At 37.1% G+C, this 23,125-nt stretch overlaps 1 long non-coding RNA gene across 2 annotated transcripts in view; it reads right to left on the bottom strand.

Moving 5' to 3' along the window:
* LOC137056424 (uncharacterized) overlaps positions 1-23,125 on the bottom strand; it is a 161,362-nt gene that overhangs the window by 64,071 nt on the left and 74,166 nt on the right. Inside the window, exons 1-2 of one of the 2 annotated variants that reach the window (XR_010900338.1) lie at positions 1,728-1,827; positions 1,293-1,337 (exon numbers count right to left, since the gene is read on the bottom strand). The exons of the other annotated variant lie outside the window; for it this stretch is intronic. This is a non-coding gene — a long non-coding RNA (uncharacterized lncRNA). Of the gene's footprint in view, positions 1-1,292; positions 1,338-1,727; positions 1,828-23,125 lie in introns of those variants that run through there. 2 annotated transcript variants of the gene reach the window in all.

The following is a 23,125-nucleotide window of genomic DNA, read 5'->3' as shown; positions in this document are numbered from 1 at the left end:
TTTGCATGCTTACGCATTACAATATGTAGTTTTATATACTATAACCCTTTTTTGCTCAAAATTTGGGCAGTACCTTTAATATCAAGGCCTAATGTCCATCTTATGTGGCGGCAGAGAAACCATGACATGAAATGGGCTGAAGGTGCAATAAGTGGCTCTGTGTGCGAAACTCTCTTATATGCCATGTTTAAAGGTGTGCACACAAAAGGTCTGTATATTTTTTATTTTTGCAATGGTCCTTTTAGAGGCTCTGTAATATGATAGCTAACAATATCATAAAATAATAAAACATTTATTATAAGTGTCCAGCCATTGGCAGGTGTGGCAAAAAGTTAGTTTTAGGCCCAGTAAAACATTTTAAAAGCACTGAATTAAAACAAAAACCTTTAATATCTTTGACCTGGTCAAACAGAAGCTACTGAACAAACAGAAACAGCTGTGATATTTAGCAATACTTTCTAAAAACAAACAAACCAAAATACTATAATATTATCTCCCCAGGGCATCACACTTCTATGCGGCATAATTTCAGCAACCGGTGCCCTGCAGAGCCTTAAACAACTCACGCAATTCATTACGGTGACGAGAGCCTGATGGCAGTCAGCCATGTTAACGCTTTCCTTAGGGTAACAGCTGCAACACAACAGATGTGCTTCTCACACACACATGTGCACATCATAAACACTCACATAAACCTCTGTTTACAGTCATATTCTGAGTGACAGTTTCTCTCCAAAAACAGCTGTTGATTAGAGAGTTTAAGCACTTACAGTTACAGTTGTGCGTATGAGGGTTTCGTTTGAGTAAAGGGATCTAGAGACGAGTTCTTGTACATTGTAAAATGGCATGTATCTTTTACATATTGCACAATCCCAGAATGCACTTGAACAAGCTCAGAGGAGGGGGAAATATGCTGGATGCAGGGAAAAATTATGAAATTAAAGGTTAACTACTTTACCCAACATTTGTTTACACTTAATAGAAGAACATTCTTGATCTCCATGCCTATGTCACACATTAATGGATATTAATCATCTTAATTTTTTGATGAAATAATACATTCTTAAATCGTTTTCTTTAGAACAAAAATTTCACTAAACATTAATTGTAGCTCCTCCCATCCAATAATAGCTTTGTGTTTTCTTACTTTTGACATGAAATTCTGTCTTGGAAATTCTGTCTTGACCTCATTTCAACACCAGCAGCGAATTTCTTCTGCTTTAGTAGTTGTAGCATTAAATAAACATTAATGAACATCAGAAATAAATGTAGAAAGATGCATTACAACTTACAGAAATGTATGGTGTCTCATGTAAATGACTCGATCAGTGTTTCAACTGCGGGAAAAAGACGTCAATAACACAACTGGTAAACAATATCACATTTACCTCAGGAAAGCCTTGTCCATAAACTTGTTTGTTAACAAGAAGAAGAAGAAAAAAACTTGTTTGCTTAACACATGCATTATATTAGAGACGCCTATAGTCGTTATATTTTTATAAGCTGTTAGTGATGAATGATGTCTAATATAATTTAAAATTGTTTAAAGCTTTAAGGGGTTTTTTTAAGTGCAATTTGAATGTTTGCATTTTTTTTATTCTAAAAATAAATGTCGATTTGAACGTTGGCGAAGATGTGCTACGTCTAACTACCCGCTATCTGAATGAAAAATACGAATATGATATGAAACAAAGTCTCGACTTTAAAGAAATGTAAACAATAAATACCGTTTTGTAGCTCTTTAATGCGTTGTGACAGATCGCAGTAGCGCCTCAGTCCAAGATTTCAAATTGAAGTCCACCGACGTTAATCTGTTAAAAATCTTCTCACTGGGACAAAATGGCGGATCCGGTGATTGGCTGTTATGATGGGCCAGATCGCCTGTCAATCAAACTCCCAGCGAAGGGTGATCCTATTTTACAGCATTAGTTGAGAGATTGTTTTCATTAAGAAGAATTTACATGCACATGTACTGTTCCTGATATATAGCCTATAAGCTATCCAAATGAATCAATATGAAATGGAATCATAGTGTATTAAAGGTGCACTATGTTAGTATTTTTGCAGTAAAATATCCCAAAACCACTAGGCCTGTGTTATATATTTTGTTCAGTTGAGTACTTACAATATACCAAATGTTTCCAACTATTTGTAAATTGTGAAAAATTTGCTATTTTAACTAAGGACCGGGACGTTTCAGCATAGCGTCTGAGGAAGTCGCCTGTTGCGTCATATCTGTGCTACCCGCAGTTTCGGATTTTATTTGGCAGGAGCGCTTTACTCTTAAACAGAGGTGGGTAGTAACGAATTACATTTACTTCGTTACATTTACTTGAGTACATTTTTTGGGTAACTTCTACTTTTAGAGTATATTTAAAAATGGGTACTTTTACTTTTACTCAAGTACATTTCTTGTGAAAAAACTGTACTTTTACTTAGTTACATTCGGTGGCGTTCCTCCGCTACTGTCAATGGTGATAATTAATTATATATTTTAAAATAAGTTGTTGTTCGCAAGTCTCGCGAAACGTTGGAGAGGCTGCTTCGCGAGAGGTGGATACGCATCACCCGCATAAAATTAGCGCGCGTTTAGTCAGAAGATGATGGCCGAAGCAGAGGGAGATGTGTGTGAGCTACGGCAGATCATCCGTACGTGGCCTCATGTTCAGCCTGTTTTCAGTCCAAGATGTCAAAAAGAACAGTTTCATAATTTAATGCATGCTGTTTGCACCAGTATGAACTGACATCTCAGCATACAATAATTCCAGCTCCAACCTGAGAGAGCAGTGGTAAGTGTAACAATGATGCCTATATTTGAACACTGTTAATGGTAATTTGGTAATTATGGGCACTTTTCCTTTATTGTAATACTATTTCACACACTGTCCGAGTGTTTTCCTCATATGCGCTCTTGTGCAAGCATTGACAAATCGTTTGAATCCTCCGAACACACGTCCACAAACAAACGTTCACATCTGCACATTTACATATCTTTTTTTTCTCATAAAACGAGCAACCTCATTGGCAAAATGTACCTGTGACAATGTTTTTGCAAACCACAAAATACGTACCAATACACACTGCAGGAATTCCAACAGAAATGAACACTATAGGCAGAAAAACTGCATTTTTTGTTAGTCTATGGTTTGTAATGGTGTAATGGTTTGTATGGTTTGCGTCACAGCTCCATGTTCTGCTTTTCTGATTCACCAGACTTGCTTGATAGCTCAGCTGATACAGATTTGTATTTGCAATGCGAAAAGCTTGAGAACGAACCCCATGAAGAACGAGTCATGATAAGAGCTCAAAGACGAGTTTTAAACACAAGCTAAAAATACATGGACACAATTTTATTTTTGTCACATTTGCTTTTGTTAACACTTTCGGGTAGGTTTAGTGTGGGTGTAGGCTACGTTAAAAACACAACGTAACAAAACATGTCAGATTCACGCAAATCTGTTCTGGAAAAAAATAAGCTTTTAGCGCCACCCAGTGGACATTTCACTTTGAAACTGTCGCAATATGTACGTATTGGTACATATTTTGTGGTTTGCAAAAACGTTGCCACAGGTACTGATGAGATCAGGCTAAAAACGAAACAAATTGAATAGCCTAATGTGACATCTTGCATTTATACACATATCCGGACAGACAACAGTCTGCAGTGTATATATACATTTAAAAATAGGACTCTATTTTTAAGAATGCATATACTTATAAAAATATAAGAACAAAGTATGTTTTAAAAAGAGCTGTGGTTAGCCCAGCACACCATTAATTTACACTGTTAAACCATTAAACACACACACACACACACACACACACATATATATATATATATATATATATATATATATATATATATATATATATATATATATATATATTTGGAGGTGTGTGAAAGCTCTCTAAGTAGTCTGAAATTCAGGGTTTTTGGATCTTATCAATCAGATCGAAAGTAACTAGTAACTAAGTACTTGAGTAGTTTTTTCATCTAATACTTTTTTACTCTTACTCAAGTAACTATTACGATTGTTACTTTTACTTTTACTTGAGTAAATATTTCCGTAAGTACTTGTACTTTTACTTGAGTAAAGATTTTGGCTACTCAACCCACCTCTGCTCTTAAATGTATCTAATATGATAAACAGAGCAGCATTACCTCATAATCATAACCGGAAGAGCGGAAATACCACAGGCGCCCGGCGAATGTGTCCCTTCCCGTCATAATAAAAGCCCCAGTGTTCGCGAGGCGGGTATTTGTGTAATAATCTCTCCAGCAGCCGTCTCCTCAGCTCCACAACACTCGGCCCTGCTCTGCTTTACACCAGTGTTTCTCAACCAGTGGGTCGTGGATCATTCTATAGGGGGTCGCGAGACTTTCTATGTGTTCTTATATTTATGTATAACCTATGTTGAATCATTATTCCCGTAACTTTCTAACGCTGTTTCTAAACTGTCCGATCACAATAATGTATCACTGCCGCGAACGGCTCTTATTGGACAAGGTCCTACTCTCTTTAAGCGTTTTACCCCGTTGCTTGCTAACGACAGCGCCAGACCTTTACTGTACCCAGCCACGGCCTGTTAGCTTGAGACCTGAGTTCCTTCTGGATTCAAAGCAGACACGAATATCCAGAACTCGCCGATTGCGCAGCAGAGTTTCTCTTGCCATTCAGCACCACCTATGTTTGTGAGTCGGGATTTTCAACAGTGACTGCAACGAAAACAAAAAGCAGGAATAGACTGACAACAGCTAGTTTGAGAACACTACGAGTGGCCCTTTCCCCAATTCCACCGCCTCTGGATATCATCGTTTCAGAGCGGCAGTCTCAAATGTCACATTAATGTGAGTAAGAAAAAATAAATCAGTTTGCCTCATAATCTGCCTAATTATTGAAAAAAATTGTGTTTTCGTGAAATTAATGTTGAAACTTTGCAATATGGTTCATTAGTTAACATAAACTAATAATGAACTGCCCTTTCAATATTTACTAATGCATTATTAAAATCTTGTTAACATTATTTTATGCACTTTTCCTTACTGTACCTTTAAGACTATCCTCCAGTGCAGTTCATTGGCATTCTTCATAAAATCAAAATCACGTGTTGATATCGACATTATATTTTGTGATGTTTTATCCCCACCTGGACAGATGTTAACTCTGAATAAACAGTCAGCGATGTGTGTTGGGGTGAGATTTCAGTCCTGAACCCATCTGGGATCACATGAGTTACTGCTGCTTATGCAAACATGACATCTCAGATAAACAATGATAAGCTTCAAAGAGGATATTCACAACGGACTCACAATTTATGACCCGCAATAAACTTCCCTCTTATCTCTTCACTGACTCAACTGATCATTTTTCCTGAGAACGGCTGGGAATGGAGATCCGCTTCCACTTTTAGAAAATCTAAAAGTTTCAGGATGATTCTTGTACATCTTCCCTACACTCAAAAAAATTCTAGGTAAAAAACAACCCAATGTTGGGTCAAATATGGACTAACCCAGCAATTGGGTTGTTTTAACCCAGCGACTAGGTTGTCTTAAGCAAATATTTAACCCAACCACAGGGTTAAAACAACCCAATTGTTGGGTTAGTCCATATTTGACCCAACATTGGGTTAAAACCCAGCATTTTTTAGAGTGTAAGAACAAATGCACATACAACATGACGGGGGCAGTCTCATTCACGTCAGGCACAAAACAACGCAACAACAAATAGAGATGGGTCAGTTTTGACCAGTGTTGGGTAAGTTACACTCTAAAAAATGCTGGGTTGTTTTAACCCAATGTTGGGTCAAATATGGATTAACCCAGCAATTGGGCTATTTTAACCCCGCAATTGGGTTGCATTAATTCTGCGTTTGGGTTAAATATTTGCTTAAGACAACCCAATCGCTGGGTTAAAACAACCCAACTGCTGGGTTAGTCTATATTTGACCCAACATTGGGTTGTTTTTTACTCAGAATTTTTTGAGTGTACTCTAAAAAAGTAATTTATTGCTAGTTACTAATTACATGTTCCATAGTGTAATTCGATAACTGTACAAATTACTCTCTCCAAAAAGTATTTTATTACTTATTACTAATTACCTTTTAATTAATACTTTCTAAATACACTCTAAAAAATGTTGGGTTGTTTTAACCCACTGTTGGGTCAAATATGGACTAACCCAGCGATTGGGTTGTTTTAATCCTGCGGTTGGGTTAAATATTTGCTTAAGACAACCCAATCGCTGGGTTAAAACAACCCAATTGCTGGGTTAGTCCATATTTGACCCAACATTGGGTTGTTTTTTACCCAGAATTTTTTGGAGTGTATATTAACCTTGAGTTAAGCAATTCATGGTTGAAACGGCTCTTTTAATTCATTCAAATAAATAATATAAAACTACATCCTTTTTGTCGGTTTTGTAAGTCGCTTTGGATTAAAGCGTCTGCTAAATGATTAAATGTAAATGTACATCCCTTACTCGTTTTAACCAACCCGATCTCACGGCAATTCGTACTAATTTTACGAGGTGGCTAATTCATACGAATTGATACGACCTCACTCGTACGAATTCATACTATTTTTGCTAATTCGTACATAATTTACGAGTTACCAAATTCGTATGAATTCATAGAATGACCTACCCCTGACCCCGCCCCTAAACCTACCCATCACGTGGGTTTAGACAAATCGTACGAATTCGTACGAGTGAGGTCGTACAAATTTGTACGAATTATTCACTTGTATGAATTAGTACGAATTGGTCGTGAGATAGCGTTGTTTTAACTGACCAATGTGAGTTACAAATGTGAGAAGGATACATAAAACATGCATTTTAAAGTTATACTTTAAATGTTGATGTTAATTCCACTATTGTGTTATGTATAATTATATTTAGTATTTAGTTCAATTACACCAGAACTGTAATTAAATTACAGACAAAATAAGAGTAATCCCTTACTTTACTTTTTTAAGGGAAAAGTAATTACATTACTGTAACTAATAACTTAGTAATTTACACTGGTTTTGACTACACGCGTTTCACCAAACATGAGCACTGTAAGAGCCGATGGCGTTCGGATGGATGAATTATTGGGGGGGGGGGGGGGGGGGGGTTGAAGGCCTGTGACCTCCACTTCAGCTTTTTAATAAGACTCTGGAAAGCATTTGCATCTCATAAAACACTTTTACGGATGAGTCCCAGAGCTGTCGGCTGAGATACTTCATCACTGTCCTGTAGGAACAGCTGTGCTCGCCTTCACTCTTATCACCGGCGCTCTCGCACACGCCATTTGTCAGGATGAGCCGACTTCCTGTTGCCATCGCACAAAGATGAGATAGTTTCCATGTTTGAGCACATGAGGCTGGCACACGGGGGTTCATTTCGCATTATTAATAAAGCAAGGTCCATGTCCAGTGACAGATTTATAGTTTAGTGTATAGAGCCAGTGCAGTGGCGGGACACAGGACACAGATTTTACCTTGGACAAAAATCTGGCAGCACAACAAAGCCCCGATACTGTTTATCATACAAAACATGTGTCGGTAGAATCTGATTTTTGAAACGGATTAATAATAGCAGGGGAGGGGGAGGGGCATCCTGACTCTGGAGAGCCTCTGATTGGACGAAAATCTGGAGAGTGCAGCATGAGTCATTCATATTTTTCCATTTCCGGGAAGAGAAAGAATGCACATTTTAAATGCAATTAAATTTAGATTAAATAAAAAAAATGTAATATTATATTTATATAACTAAAAAAAAAACACAACACAGCTAAAATAATAATAGCAATGTGATAATTCAAAAAAAAAATCTTCTGATTTTGTAAATAATCAATCAATTTAATTTGAATAATTCAATAATACAAATTTGCTAAAATAAAATTAAATAACTCAAAACACAAATTTGTTTAAATGAAATAAATGATAATTATAATTCAATGAATTGAAAGAGACATCTGATAAAAATAAAATAAAAATATTTACCTACACATTAATTATAATAATTAAATAACTCAAAAATACAAATCTGCTTAAATAAAATAAATAATAATAATTTATAATAACAGTTAGCCTAAATTAAAAGACAAATCTGCAAAGATAAAACAGGCTATATTAAATTATAATAATTAAATAACTCAAAAACACAAATCTGTTTAAATAAAATAAATAATAATAATTCATAATAATAAATAAATTAAAATACAAATCTGCAAAGATAAAATAGGCTATTTTAAATTATAATAATTAAATAACTCAAAAACACAAATCTGTTTAAATAAAATAAATAATAATAATTCATAATAATAAATAAATTAAAAGACAAATCTGCAAAGATAAAATAGGCTATATTAAATTATAATAATTCAATAATTCAAAAACACAAATCTGTTTAAATAAAATAAATAATAATTTGATGAATTAAAAGACACAAATAGTTAAAATATTAAATTCAATAATTTAAAGTATATTTTCGGATTACACTTTAGATTGGGCTGGTGAAGTCCTGGAGAGTTCAGCTCCGCCTCACCTGATCAAACTCACCGGCCTGAGCTCTCCAGTTACACGTCAGACCTTCATTAGCTACACTCAAAAACTATGAAAAAAAAAAAACTGGGTTAAAAACAACCCAAGTTGGGTTGAAAATGGATAAACCCAGAAATTGGGTTGTTTGAACCCAGTGAATGGACCCATTCAAACAACCCAATTCCTGGGTTTGTCCATTTTCAACCCAACTTGGATTGTTTTTAACCCAGCATGTTTTATGTTCAGGTGTGTTTGATTGTGCAGTCCAGCACCACTGCCATAGATAAAGACAAACCACATGATTATGCTATATCTGCATTTTATCATTGTTTTGGGAAACGACCCACCAGTTGTGTGCTACTGACTCCAGGCCACTCTGAAATGTCACATAAGGTTTACATCCCATGTTTATATGGACACTACTTCCTGTTAACCTAAAAAATGGGTTGGGATGGGCTGCGACAAACACTTTATGAGTCAAGGTTGAAAAACACTGCAGTAATAAATCACTGCAAGTTCCCATTTGGTTTAGCGAGTTGATATGAAACAAAACAGGATTTAAATTCTTATCGGGGCAGCAGAGACTGTATCCTCTAACCTGAATCATACAGGGGAAATTTACCTCACAATTTCCACCACAAACACACACACACACACACACACACACACACACACACACACACACACACACACACTCAGAGAGAGCGCATGAATGGTTAGTAGGATAAATGACCCGTGTCCTGGAGCTGTGCATGTGTGTGTTGGCTATCAGGAGTAATTGTCCCGTGTGCTTCCTGTCAGGCTGATATAAATTAAACATACACGTCCACCTGTTTATGCGACCTCATCTATATAAACGCAGTCTGGCAAACGTCTGAAGGATCACGTGACCTGCATCAAAGTGTCCCAGTGTTTAGAGCCGTTTGAGACGATAGAGTCCTCCAGCAGAGACGAGACGACACACGGCTATAGATGTAACGCCACGCATCCTGATCAGATAAAGTAATACATTTCAAATCATTAAAATAAATAAAAACATAAAATAAATAAAAAATATATAATAAAATAATTCAGTCATAAATCCATTTTAAATAAATACAAACATTTTAAATAAAAATAAACATAAAAGAAAAGAAAATAAATAGAATAGAATAAAATAATACAATAAAAACTCAAAAACACAAATCTCCTAAAATAATATAAATTAAAATAAATAAATAACTAAAAAAACAAAACTGCTAAAAAATACCTACATATACATATACACACACGCACACGCACACGCACACGCACACACACACACACACACACACACACACACACACACACACACACACACACACATATATATAGGCTATATAATGTTTTAATAATTCAAAAACAAATCTGCCAAAATAAAATAATACAAAACATAAAAATAAAATAAATAAATACAATAAAATAAATAAATAAAACATCAAATAAATATAGAATATTTTCTGTACAAATCTGCTAAAATAAAACTATTATTCATTAATTTAAGAATTCAAAATCACATCTGCGAAAACAAAATAAAGCAATAACTTAAAACTAAAATCTGCTAAAATAAAAATTAATAAAAGTTAATTTTATCATTCAAAACCAATTCTGCTGAAATATAATATTTTTATAAAATGATCTAACACAAGTGGACACACATCCTCTCATCTAGAGCATTAATTTTCGTACCTTTTTATTAACATTTATTTTCCTCCATAGAGCAACTGTGTACCAAAAAAAGAGAACAGGACAGACGCGGGCACACACACACACACACACACACACACACACACACACGTTTGATTCTATAATCGACTCCTCCACTTGACTGGTCATACATCACTGAGCTCCACACACACACACACACACAATTGTTCTATTCTCCATGCCGCCTGCACACATTTGCCAAGGTCGACACTAGGAAATGATACTGAGATAGTGTCAGTGGATTTATGTTCTCGCTTTCTCTCTCTCTCTCTCTCTCTCTCTCTCTCTCTCTCTCTCTCTCTCTCTCTCTCTCTCTCTCTCTCTCTCTCTCTCTCTCTCTCTGTCTCTCTCTCTCTCTCTCTCTCTCTCTCTGTCTCTCTCTCTCTCTCTCTCTCTCTCTCTCTCTCTCTCTCTCTCTCTCTCTCTGTGTGTGTATGTGTGTTTGCAGAATGAAACTGCTCACAGATGGCGTGTTCACTTAAATCCTAAATCACGCGTGTAACCTGACAGAACAACGCAGTGCCTCACGTGTTAGTGTGAGTGAGACAATCAAACTCATAGACTTATCAATGCTTCAAGAGGACCCATCCTGCTTTTTTCCCATTTCTCTTTAGTGTGTGAGATGCTGCTGTTGAAGGGTTACTTCCGTGATTTAGCATTAAGCTTTGTATTTAAACTGGCTCATTAATGTCATAGAAATGTGAAATTATTTGATTGTTTGTCTCATGGGGATGAAAGACAACAATTCCCAGAATGCTTTGATGCCCTACGAGGCCACTCCCACGAGGCCACTCCCACAAGGCCACTCCCACTGAATCACTTTCCCACCTTTTTCATTTTCATAAAATCAGTTCAGTTAGAGAACAGTCATTCATAGAGATCAGTCGAATATACTCCAGGGTTTCTACTGATACAAAGCCAAATTGGTACACTGAAGTAACCCTTCAATTCTTCTCTCTATCAGTGTCAGTGTTTCTGAACTCCTGAAATGCCTCCATTGTGGTCCTGCGTCACAATAATCCTCATTTAAATAATTCATACACAGAATAAAGGAGCATGGCCTGGTTTATGGTAAGAGGCGAGACTTTTCCCACACACGCTGGAAGTGCTTTACCAATCACAACACACCGCTCTAGCCAACCAATCAGAGTTCAGTGTGCTTTTCAGAAGGCGGGGCTTCATAGAGACAGGAACTAAACAGAATTACTGACAGACTGGGAAGAGAGGAGCCGCAACAATGGAGAATATGAGGAAACAATCAACATTCAAGCAGGAAAACATAAAGTCAGACTTAATTGGTCCCCTTTAAATGGGAGAAAACATTTCCCATCTCTTGTTGTTGTTGTCAGAGGTGATGAAGTGCTACTGCGTGTGTTTCGCTGTGTGTCTGCATGTGTGTGTGATGATGCTGATCGCTGTGAACCGTATCCGCTGACAGGAGATAAATGCCGTGGGAGTTTGTGTGTGTGTGTGTGTGTGTGTGTGTGTGTGTGTGTGTGTGTGTGTGTGTGTCGTTCATTCAGGCTGTCTGAGCTTGACTTCCCCTCAGCCACTATTCATCCACTGAATATTTCAATTTAGATACAGATAATATCTAACATCTAGGCCTTTAAAACAAGATATACTCACACAAGATGTAAAACTACCTAAAATATACTCTTGCTGGTTTTCTAAGAATGGATATATCTTATTTAGGCTAGATAAATAATCTTGAAGAAACATTCTCTCAGAAATGCTGAGTGTAAATAAATAAATAAAGAAACAAGCCTCAGAGGCTCTGAATGGGACACTTTCTCATCCTCGTCTGATAGCATTAGCAGAGTTTACACACTGAGGAACGGCATCAGACGCTGAGCTGAGATCAGAACACACACACACACTCCTGTCTGTAATTAATTCAGTCTTCGTGTGTGTGTGTGTGTCTGTGTGTGTGTCCGATCGGTGTTTAACGCATTTCTTCCTGAAATCGGCTTAGCTGATCATTGATTAGTGTTTACGATGAACACATGCTGCTGCACGAGCACACATACACATACACAAAATAACGCACAGATGCTGTGAGTGTGTGCTGTGTGTGACGGATTACTGGTCCACGTTGGTCTACATATAATCTGTGTGCTTTTGAGACACAGTTGCTAATAAGACTAGAGAGTTATTAGGACACACACACACACACACACACACACACACACACCTCTTACCCCTAAACCTACCCATCACAGGAAACATTCTGCATATTTACTTTCTAAAAAAACTCATCCTGTGTGATTTATAAGCCTTTTGAAAAGTGGGGCCATGGGTAATGTCCTCATATTTCACCCTCTCCTGTAATACCTGTGTCATACCCATGGCATTATACACATTTGGGTCCTCATATGTCACAAACACACACATACACACACACACACACACACACACACACACACACACACACACACACACACACACACACACAGGTTTGTTTCACTATATTAGTGAGGACATTACATAGACTTCCATGGATTTTATATCAGGTTAATGATATTTTCTATCCCCTAACCCAACCCCTATCCCTAAACCTACCCATCACACACACACACACACACACACACACACACACACACACACACACACACACACACACACACACACACACACACACACACACACACACACACACACAGGTTTGTTTCACTATATTAGTGAGGACATTACATAGACTTCCATGGATTTTATATCAGGTTAATGATATTTTCTATCCCCTAACCCAACCCCTATCCCTAAACCTACCCATCACACACACACACACACACACACACACACACACACACACACACACACACACACACACACACACACACACACACACACACACACACACACACACACACACACTATGAAGTTCCCCTGAGGGGGATTTCCAGCACCATCCCGTCACAGGTGGCCTGACTTTCCAGAAGCAGGAACAGCCCTAAAAATTCCACCAAGACCAAATTAGATCTGAAGCATCCGAAACAAAACACTTCCATACATCTTTTATACAACAACCGCTCTCTCGTTCTTCTGTGAGACGATTCACTCTTCATATGACAGGTCAGCATCACAGTCAATGAGATACGACTACTTTAACACGCATTCTGACAAATGTGAATGTTTCATTATTGTACATTATTTAAAATAAAACTAAACAAATGTCTAAACCTTTGTGACTTTATTTATTTTGTCATATGTGAATATTTTTGTGTATAATATTAAAATAAAATGCCTAAAGCATTGTGCATATTTACTTTAATATTTTTTTTCCATATGTGAAAAATTCTTTAGTGTGCAATATAGTGTATATTTCATTTAATACACATTCTTTTGTGTGTGATAAATACAAATGTAATAAATTAAATTGTAAAATGAAAATATAAAATGTTAAAAAATTATAGAAAAAATAATAAAATATTAAATTAAATAAAAATGTAAAAAAATAAATAAAAGAACATTAAAATAAACAAAATAGTAAGATAAAATAATAAAATAAACACAATAAAAATCTAATCAAATATGAGAAAAAATACAATATAATATAATAAAAAATAGAATAAAACAAAATAGAATAGAATAAAACATGAAAGAAAAAAAACATAAAACTAATAAAATAAAATAAAATAAATATTATATAATAAAAAATATAATCAAATATAATAAATAAATAAAATAGAATAAATTACAATTATAAAATAAAATAGAATAAAATATAAAATAACATAAAAATAATAAAATAGAATAAAAAAGGTTTGTCCTAAAAATGTCCTCAAATGTATGTAATAGTTCTGCCTCTGAAAGGACTTTTCCTCTCGACTGAGATCAAGATCATCAACTATATCAGTTGTTTATGGCTGTTTCGGTAAGTCATGCAGCATTTCGAAAGGGATGTAATGTCATTTAATAATGACTTTAAAGTCACAACAATCATCAAATTAGAGTAGAATAATAAAAGAAGCATCACTACTGCGACACACGAGACGCTGAATCAAAAACAGATCCCATAACTCCAGTCAAACGTGTTGCGAATGGCAAAGAAGATGTGCTTTAAAACAAAGCTGTGTGAAGATGTGTAAAGCGGCCTGTCGACAGGGTGTGTGTGTCTGTTTATGAGCCTCCTGACAGCTTTAACATCTCAAACACTCATGGTCTCTGAGCTGAGGAACTGTTCAAATCAGAAAGAGGTCAAACGCAGGACAAACAGCTCCACATTATTAACTCCATTCATCAAAACCAGCAGACAGGGGCTACAATTATCAGCTTCTCTCAGCCGTCCTGAACTAAAGCTCAGCAAACACTCACAGGTACAGGAGACATTCCTCCGCTCTCAGGTGGTCTGGAGGATCAGAGGCCGGCGACAAACACACTCCACTTACAGGACATTCATTTACAGCCTCTCGCCTGTCAGTGATGTAAATACACACACACACACACGCACGCACGCACGCACGCACGCACGCACGCACGCACGCACACACACACACACACACGCACACACACACGCACACACACACACACACACACACACACACACACACACACAAACTCCAGATGAACTGAACAAAGGAGCAGAGGTCACACACCTGAACCGCTTGAAGCTTAAAGTTAACCATCATATCATATTTCATAATATCATATACATATATATTGAACTGTAGTGTGTGTGTGAGTCTGTGTATGTATGTATGTATGTATATTACACACACACGTTTGTTTTGGTGGTGACATATGGGGACATTCCATAGGCGTAATGGTTTTTATACTGTACAAACCGTATTTTCTATCCCCTTACACTGCCCCTAAACCTACCCATCCCACACACACACACACACACACACACACACACACACACACACACACACACACACACACACACACACACACACACACACACACACACACACACAAGTTTGTGGTTATGATTTTGAACTGTTTTTGGATGAAGATATTCCTCCAGTGTAAATCATTTGTTCTCTATGTGAATATATAGTAAAGTGTGATTTATTCCTGTGATCAAAGCTGAATTTATCATCATTACTCCAGTCTTCAGTGTCACATGATCCTTCACTAATCATTCTCAGATGAGGATCTGATGATCAACACTCATTTAGGATTATTATCAGTGTTAAAAATCAATCTGGTACCGTATATAACCGTTGTAAGTGTTATCATGTACTCACATTAGAGGTTTTGTTAGCATTCAGCTGTTGATTTAAACACACACTGGGTCAGAACGGGTTCATGCCGGAGGGAACAGACAAATTCACATCATGATACTTTATTTTTGTGAGCAGAAGAGAAAAACAGCAGCCAAAGGGAGGCTGTAGATTTCCCCACAGACATCTGACACTAACAAACAGCCGCAAGCACCACACACACACACACACACACACACACACACACACACACACACACACACACACACACACACACACACACACACACACACACACACACACACACACACACTAATTAACAGCCCAACACAAAGTAACCAGCAATTTAGTAGCCAATAAATAACAAGTAACTCTTGACCAAGCCTGAAGCTGCAGGACGTTCACACACACACACACACACACACACACACACACACACACACACACACACACACACACACACACACACACACACAGGGCGTTTGATGTGTGCTGTAAATCAGCGGATGTTTTAAAGCTTAAGATGCCTTCATTTGGCCACATTTTATGGTTGCAGAGAAGCATCCCAGAATGCATTGTGACAGACTTGGTGGTGGAGAAAACCTTCTAAGATGGACAAAGTGGTAGAAATGATCTTTAAATGTTTCTTTTTGTGCTTAAAAGAGTATTAAGATAGCTTAAAACATCATGTGATTCTTAACTAAAACTATTAAAAATGGTTTTCCTTAATTGACAAAGCAGAAATAGACAGAAATATAAATGTTAAATGAAAAACTTAAAAATATATTTTTATTTTAGTGAGCTGCCAAGGCAAGACTTCGAAAAAAAAATGTAAAAAATGTAATTAAAGTTTTAGGTTAATCTAACCGTTATTTCAATTAAGGAAAACAATTATATTAGTTTAGTGATTTTTCATCATTTTAGTTAGTTGTCAAGGAAACATTTATAATCTTTGTTTTGAGTTTAAAGTTGATATTTTGCATTAATATGCTTTTAATGTTAATTTCAATTAAGGATTTAAAAAAATATATTTTTGTAATTTTTCGCTGTATTTTTTTGCGGTTGTATTTAAGTTGTTGTCAATGACACGTTTATCATTTTTGTTTTATGTTTAAAAGTTGTAAAACATAAATAAAATAAAGCAGAAATAAAATTACATATATAAGAATATAAATGTGAGATGAAAAAAAACATTTAATTTTTTTTTAAATGTTGCCTTAAAAACTAAAATAAGTGACTAAAATGATTTTAAAAATAAATTCCTTAATTGAAATAAAGCAAAAAATAAAATATAATTATTAATGGATAATAACTTTCTGAAATTAAATAATACAAAAAATGATATAATTTGAAATAAAGAAAAAACAAAATAAAATATAAATTTTAGATTATAAAAATAAAAATTATTAAATAAAATAAAATAATACAAAATAAAATAAAATAAAATAAAATACATTTAAATAAAAAAAATTAATTAAATGAAAAAAAAGGAAATGTAATTAAATTAATAAATAATGTAAACAATTAAAAACCAGAAATGCTGACTCGGCAACAACAACAAAAAAGTTTTATGTTAAATTACTAAAACTAAAATTGAAATAAATTAAAGCTATATATATACGGTATATATATATATATATATATATATATATATATATATATATATATATATATATATATATATATATATATATATATATATAAAACTAAATACATAGCAAAATGACTAAAACTACAATTCCAATTAAAACGGATCAAAATAAAAGCTCATTCAAAATGTAAATAAATATGTAGCAGTGAGAATAACACTGATGCTAAAGGTGAACTGAATGAATTTCTTCATTTAAGGACGTTCCCTTACAGAGGACAGCTGGTTATGTGTAGGCGGTTTTACAGCATGGCAGCGCTTTGTAAAATCACACCAAAGTTCATTTCAGCCGATGAATTATCTGGACAGACTCAAGCACCACATGACCTTTAGTCCAGAGAGAAACGCTCAGCAGAGCTACTGTAACCCCTCCATGAGGTCAGAGGTCACGCACCACAGCCTGGGATCTGACCCCACAACCTGTTCAATTCCTACACGAGGGCTAAAAACAGCAGAGTAAACGTATCCGTCCGCTCGGGGTCCGGACAACGCTCCGATTGTCCGTCAGGCTCATAAATCAGGGCTAATTGGTTGCGTAAGCGAGAGCCGTCCGTGATGTTGAGTTACAGTTTAATCGAGCAGCTGCTGCAGAGCCATCAGAGAGCTTAAAGGAACACTACACTTTTTTTGAAAACAGGCTCATTTTCCGAGTCCCCTAGAGTTAAGCAGTTGAGTTTTACCGTTTTCTCTGTATCTGGCGGTGGCATTTTTAGCATAGCTTATCATACATCATTGAATCAGATTAGACCATTAGCATCGCGCTCAAAAATGACTATTTTGACTATTCAAAGATAATATTTTTCCAATTTAAAAGTTTACTATTCTGTAGTTATATCGTATACTAAGTATACCAACTATTCTCTCATTCCTGCGTAAGAATCAGGGAACTTTGCTGCCGTACCATGGGTGAAGCGGCGTGGTGATATTATGCAGAAAATAGTTCCTAGCTATATGGGTCTAAAAACAATCCCAACTTTTCATTTTCCGTTGGTCTTAGTACACGATGTAACTACAGAAGAGTCACGTTTTAAATAGGAAAATAGTAAAAGTCTTGGGTCATTTTTGAGAACGATGCTAATGGTCTAATCCGATTCCATGATGTATGCTAAGCTATGTTAAAAGTGCTACCGCCAGATACAGAGATCAGCTGAATGGATTCAAAAACGGTAAAACTCAACTCTTTAACTCTAAGGGACTTGGAAAATGAGCCTATCTTCAAAAAAAGTGGAGTGTTCCTTTAACTTCACAGCGGTCAGCAGCACAACACATGCACTCTTTGTGCCCTATGAAGATAAGTGCATTACACGGCTCTGTGGAATACTTGATTCTGATTGGTCAATTTGCATTCGTGGTATGTTATGCTGCCTTCACGTGCTATCGGAAGTTTCCTACTTCAGACTTCAGAAGTCGTGATTACGAGCTTGTTGTGTTCAGGCGCTTTGTTGTGGGAAAGAATCGAGGACGCCAGGTTCATACTTTTGTGCGTCTTTGGAAAATGTTATTTTAACTCTTTAAGCATTTCAGTCATTTCTCGGTCCCAGAAAATCATAAAATCACTGGCAAACACTAGCAGCACAACACAAAAGCATATTGTTTATAATAACATTCACAATAAAGGCATAATGTAGACAATAAAGGCTGCTTAAAGACTAAAATGGCAATAGTTTTCAGCCATACATGATCCTATTGTATAGCTTCTTTTACCACACTATCTAGAGAGTCAGCTTGCTCACTAGAATGATGGTCAACTAGATGCGATTTTCGATGTGTTTAAAAAACACAATATGCTTCAAATGATTATTAATTTATGTAAATATGTACTACTTTAAAGCTACACTGTGTGATATTTTCCCCCATCTAGCGGTGTAAAGGTATATGACCATCCAGTGAATATTAGTTTCTGTTCCTCTCAATTTCGATTTCGTTTCAACTCCTACGGTGGCCGATTTAGTCATGGCTTCCAGTTCGACCTCTTCGGTGAGTGTTGCTTCAAGTGATGAGGTTACTTTTGAAAACTATTATAATTTGCAATTATTTAATTTGCCAAATGATCTATGATCAAATTAATCTATGTAAAATGAATAATAGTTTTACGTTTTCGTTATTTTTTTACCATTTCATTGCTAACATCAGCTATCAGGTTCCCAGACGAATGCAAGCTAATCTTAGTAAAGGAACTTTTATCAGTGCTGTCGTTATTCTGTATATTGTACAACACCACTAGCGTAAGGCAAACAAATTATAATGCAATTAAAATATTAATCTCATGTTATCCGTCACAGAACACGGATTGATGTTATAAGGTAAGCAATACTTTTTCGTCATTGACGCGAGGAAAACTATCCTAGACGTCGTTCTAGTGTTATGCTCAGCACACCATGATATAATTAGCCAAGCAACAATAAAACTTCTAATATACACAAATAGGCTGAATTAATATTACCTGTCGAGAAGAAAGCAGGCAACGTCGGCGTCCTTTTTAAAATCGTTGCTCCTCATGAGCTCTTTCCATCTTGGAAAGGCCACTCCAATATTTACTTTTGTCTTGTTGATTTGCCTTAATTCTCTTTTCCGCTTCCTTGGCGACACTGATACATATCCCGCAATGTTAAGGTCCCCGACCCGGGTCGAATTCGGTAATCAATCCCGGGACGTGGTTACTTTCACACAGAAGGCGACCCGGCAATGCTCCGGGAATATTGCGGGTCCGACGTGCAGTGTGAAAGGGGCTTAAGAGTGATCCTCCATCATCATATAGCAGCCTCAAGCAATCCCCCTCTTCACATTCGACACGGTGCCATCGAGTGTAAAAACGCGAAAAGCGAAGCTTGAATTTACGGGTATGTCCCTCTTTGGCAAATGTACTTTCAAGATGGAGGAGCAACATGGCGACCGCCATCCGAACCCTCACCCGTATGTATTTTCAATGGTATATTATAAAATTACGAGAATGCATTATTACTTCAAAGAAGTAAATATACATTAATGAGCACATATATTTTTGAAAGAACTAAGTGATTTTAGCTAAGAATAAACTAAAAAAGTTACACATTGTAGCTTTAACGACAAGATAATGAAACTGTTGTGGGAAAAAAATACCTAAATAAAACAATAATAATAAAACACCTGCCACAGCAAAAAATCGTCTCACATCTGCTTTTTTTAACGGCCACGCCCATCTCGGGAACTTGGGTATCAAAATTATTTCTGAACTTCCCAGTGGTAAACACGACATGACATTACCTCAAAAACTCGTATTTACGATAATTCTGATAGCATGTGAAGGCAGCATTATTCCCAGATAACAACCCCCAAAAATGAATAACACACACCGCTCATCCAAGTACTACGAGTTATCCTGACTGGTACTACTTATGTGCTTAACGCTGTCATCAACTGTCTGGCGCCATCTCATGACGAAACCACCATACAATGGAAGACTTCAAGGGTTTACTCTTTAAAGTTTTAGCCTGACGTGGTCATACTTAATTCTAGTCAGAATATGAGTCTGCTACTCCATTGGGCTTTAATTATGGGGCGTGTTTCAACCCAACCAGGAAAGACCTTGATTGGACAGACCTACAACCAATCAGAGCAAAGGAGCGACGCATAACGTTAGTTGTCAAATGTCAACAGAGCTCAACTGCACTGTGTCGCAGAAGTTTTGCGCAAGAGCTAATAAAATATTTAAACTTAAGACAATATTTTGTGTCTAATTTATTTGAGACAAGTAGCCGTGTAATAAGAGGGATAATGTACACCCAGCCGGATGTTATCGCAGAATAAACCCCTTCAAGACCTGTCCTGATCACTCTGTTGGGGTTTATTCTGCGATAACAACCGGCTGGGTGTACATTATTCCTTACATATCATGCATCAAACACATACATGGAGAATCCTTTCTCAGACACGTGATCCAAATAATCACGTAAGTGACCACAAATCTGAGGACACACACTATTATTACCAAAAGTAATCACTGAGTTCAGGTGTTCAATCTCTTCATGGCCACAGGTGTGTAAATCAAGCTCTAGGCCTGCAGACGCTTCTACACACATTAGTGAAAGAATGGGTCGCTCTCAGGAGCTCAGTGAACTCAAGTGTGGTACCGTGATAGGTTGCCACCTGTGCAATAAGGCCATTCCTGACATTTCCTCACTACTATATATTCCACGCTCAACTGTTGGATTATAACAAAGTGGAAGCCATTGGGAACAACAGCAACTCAGCCATGAAGTGATAGGCCACGTAAAAATCACAGAGCGGGGTCAGCGCATGCTGAGGTTCACAGTGCGCAGAAGTCACCAACTTTCTGCAAAGTCAATCGCTCCAGACCTCCAAACTTCTGTGGCCTTCAGATGAGCTCAAGAACAGCGAGCAGCTCATCCAAGCCTTACATCACCAAGAGCAATGCAAAGCGTGGGATGCAGTGGAGTAAAGCAGCCACCACTCATGAGCAGTGAGACGTGTTCTCTGAGCGACCAATCACACTTCAGTCTGACGATCCCATGGTCTGGGTGAAAAGTGTAAAGTTTGGTGGATGGGGGATTATGGGGTGGGTTGTTTTTCAGGGGTTGGCCTTGGCACCTTAGTTCCAGTGAAAGGAACTCTTAATACTTCAGCATACCAAGACATTTTAGGCAATTTCATGCTCCCAACTTTGTGGGAAGAACAGTTAGGGGATGGCTCCTTCCTGTCCCAACATGCCTTCACAGAGTCCTTAGCTCAACCCGATAGAACAGCTTTGGGATGAATTAGAGCGGAGACTGAGAGCCAGGACTTCTCGTCCAACATCAGTGCCTGACCTCACAAATGAGCTTCTAGAAGAATGGGCAAAAATCCCCATAAACACACTCCTAAACCTTGAGGAAAGCCTTCCCAGAAGAGCTGGAGCTGTTAGAGAGGGTGGGCCGACTCCATATTAAACCCTACGGATTAACAATGGGATGGCATTAAAGTTCATGTGCATGTAAAGGCAGGCGTCCCAAAACTTTTAGCAGTATAGTGTATTTTAACATCAAATGTCATTTATTATTGTGTATTTATCCGATCATGAGCTTTGATGTATTGGTCAAAAGTTATTTAAATATTCTGGCTCTTCTAGAGCAGGTTTTCCTGCTTGAATGTTGATTATTTCCTCATATTCTCCATTGTTGCGGCTCCTCTCTTCCCAGTCTGTCAGTAACTCTGTTTAGTTCCTGTCTCTATGAAGCCCCGCCTTCTTTAAAACACACTGAGCTCTGATTGGTCAGCTGGAGTGGTGTGTTGTGATTGGCCAAGCACTTCCAGCATGTGTGGGATATGTCCCGCCCCTTACCATAACCGTCAGTTTCAACTCACTACTAACTAACTCAACCAGGCCCGCCCCTTTATTCTGCGTGTTACTTATTTAAATGAGGAATATTGTGACGCGTTGGTTCCCGGAAGAAAACATCAACAGTTATTCCTCATAAGTCTTCTAGTGAACGGCCGCAGAAATACAGCACACACTCGTTCATTAAACACTAAGATGACAAATCTGAGGTGTCAAACAACAGGCAGAATCACAGCACATCCATCTCTCTCTCTCTCTCTCTCTCTCTCTCTCTCTCTCTGATGGAGGTCATCCATCATGTGTTCAGAGGAGAGACGGAGCCGCTGGCTCAGCACTTCCAGTCTCCTCCACATCCACTCACACACACACACACACACACACACACACACACACACACACACACGCAGAGTGGTGCCGGTGTGTGTTTACTCAGTTTTGTGACGTGATCAAGAAAGGTTTCTCTCGCTAGTGTGCGATTGAAAACATTAAATGATTTCAGCACACGGCCTCGTCCACACGTGCTCTGAATTAATCTTCTTGAGAAATAAGAGAACGTCCAGTGGAGAAAAATGTGATGGTCATGATGAACGAGGAGCGAAGAAGGAAGAACAGAATCACAGACACAGCATACATCATCAGAAAGATTCGCTCTAAACCTCTCACACCGCGCATTACACGCTCAGCTCAAAACTAACCTAAAGTTTGTACTTTATAGTTTAAGAAATGGAATATGAAAGTTTGAACT

Source organism: Pseudorasbora parva, chromosome 21 (assembly GCF_024679245.1).
Source record: "Pseudorasbora parva isolate DD20220531a chromosome 21, ASM2467924v1, whole genome shotgun sequence".
In the NCBI taxonomy this organism is placed as follows: domain Eukaryota; kingdom Metazoa; phylum Chordata; class Actinopteri; order Cypriniformes; family Gobionidae; genus Pseudorasbora; species Pseudorasbora parva.
This window is presented reverse-complemented; position numbering and strand designations above follow the sequence as displayed.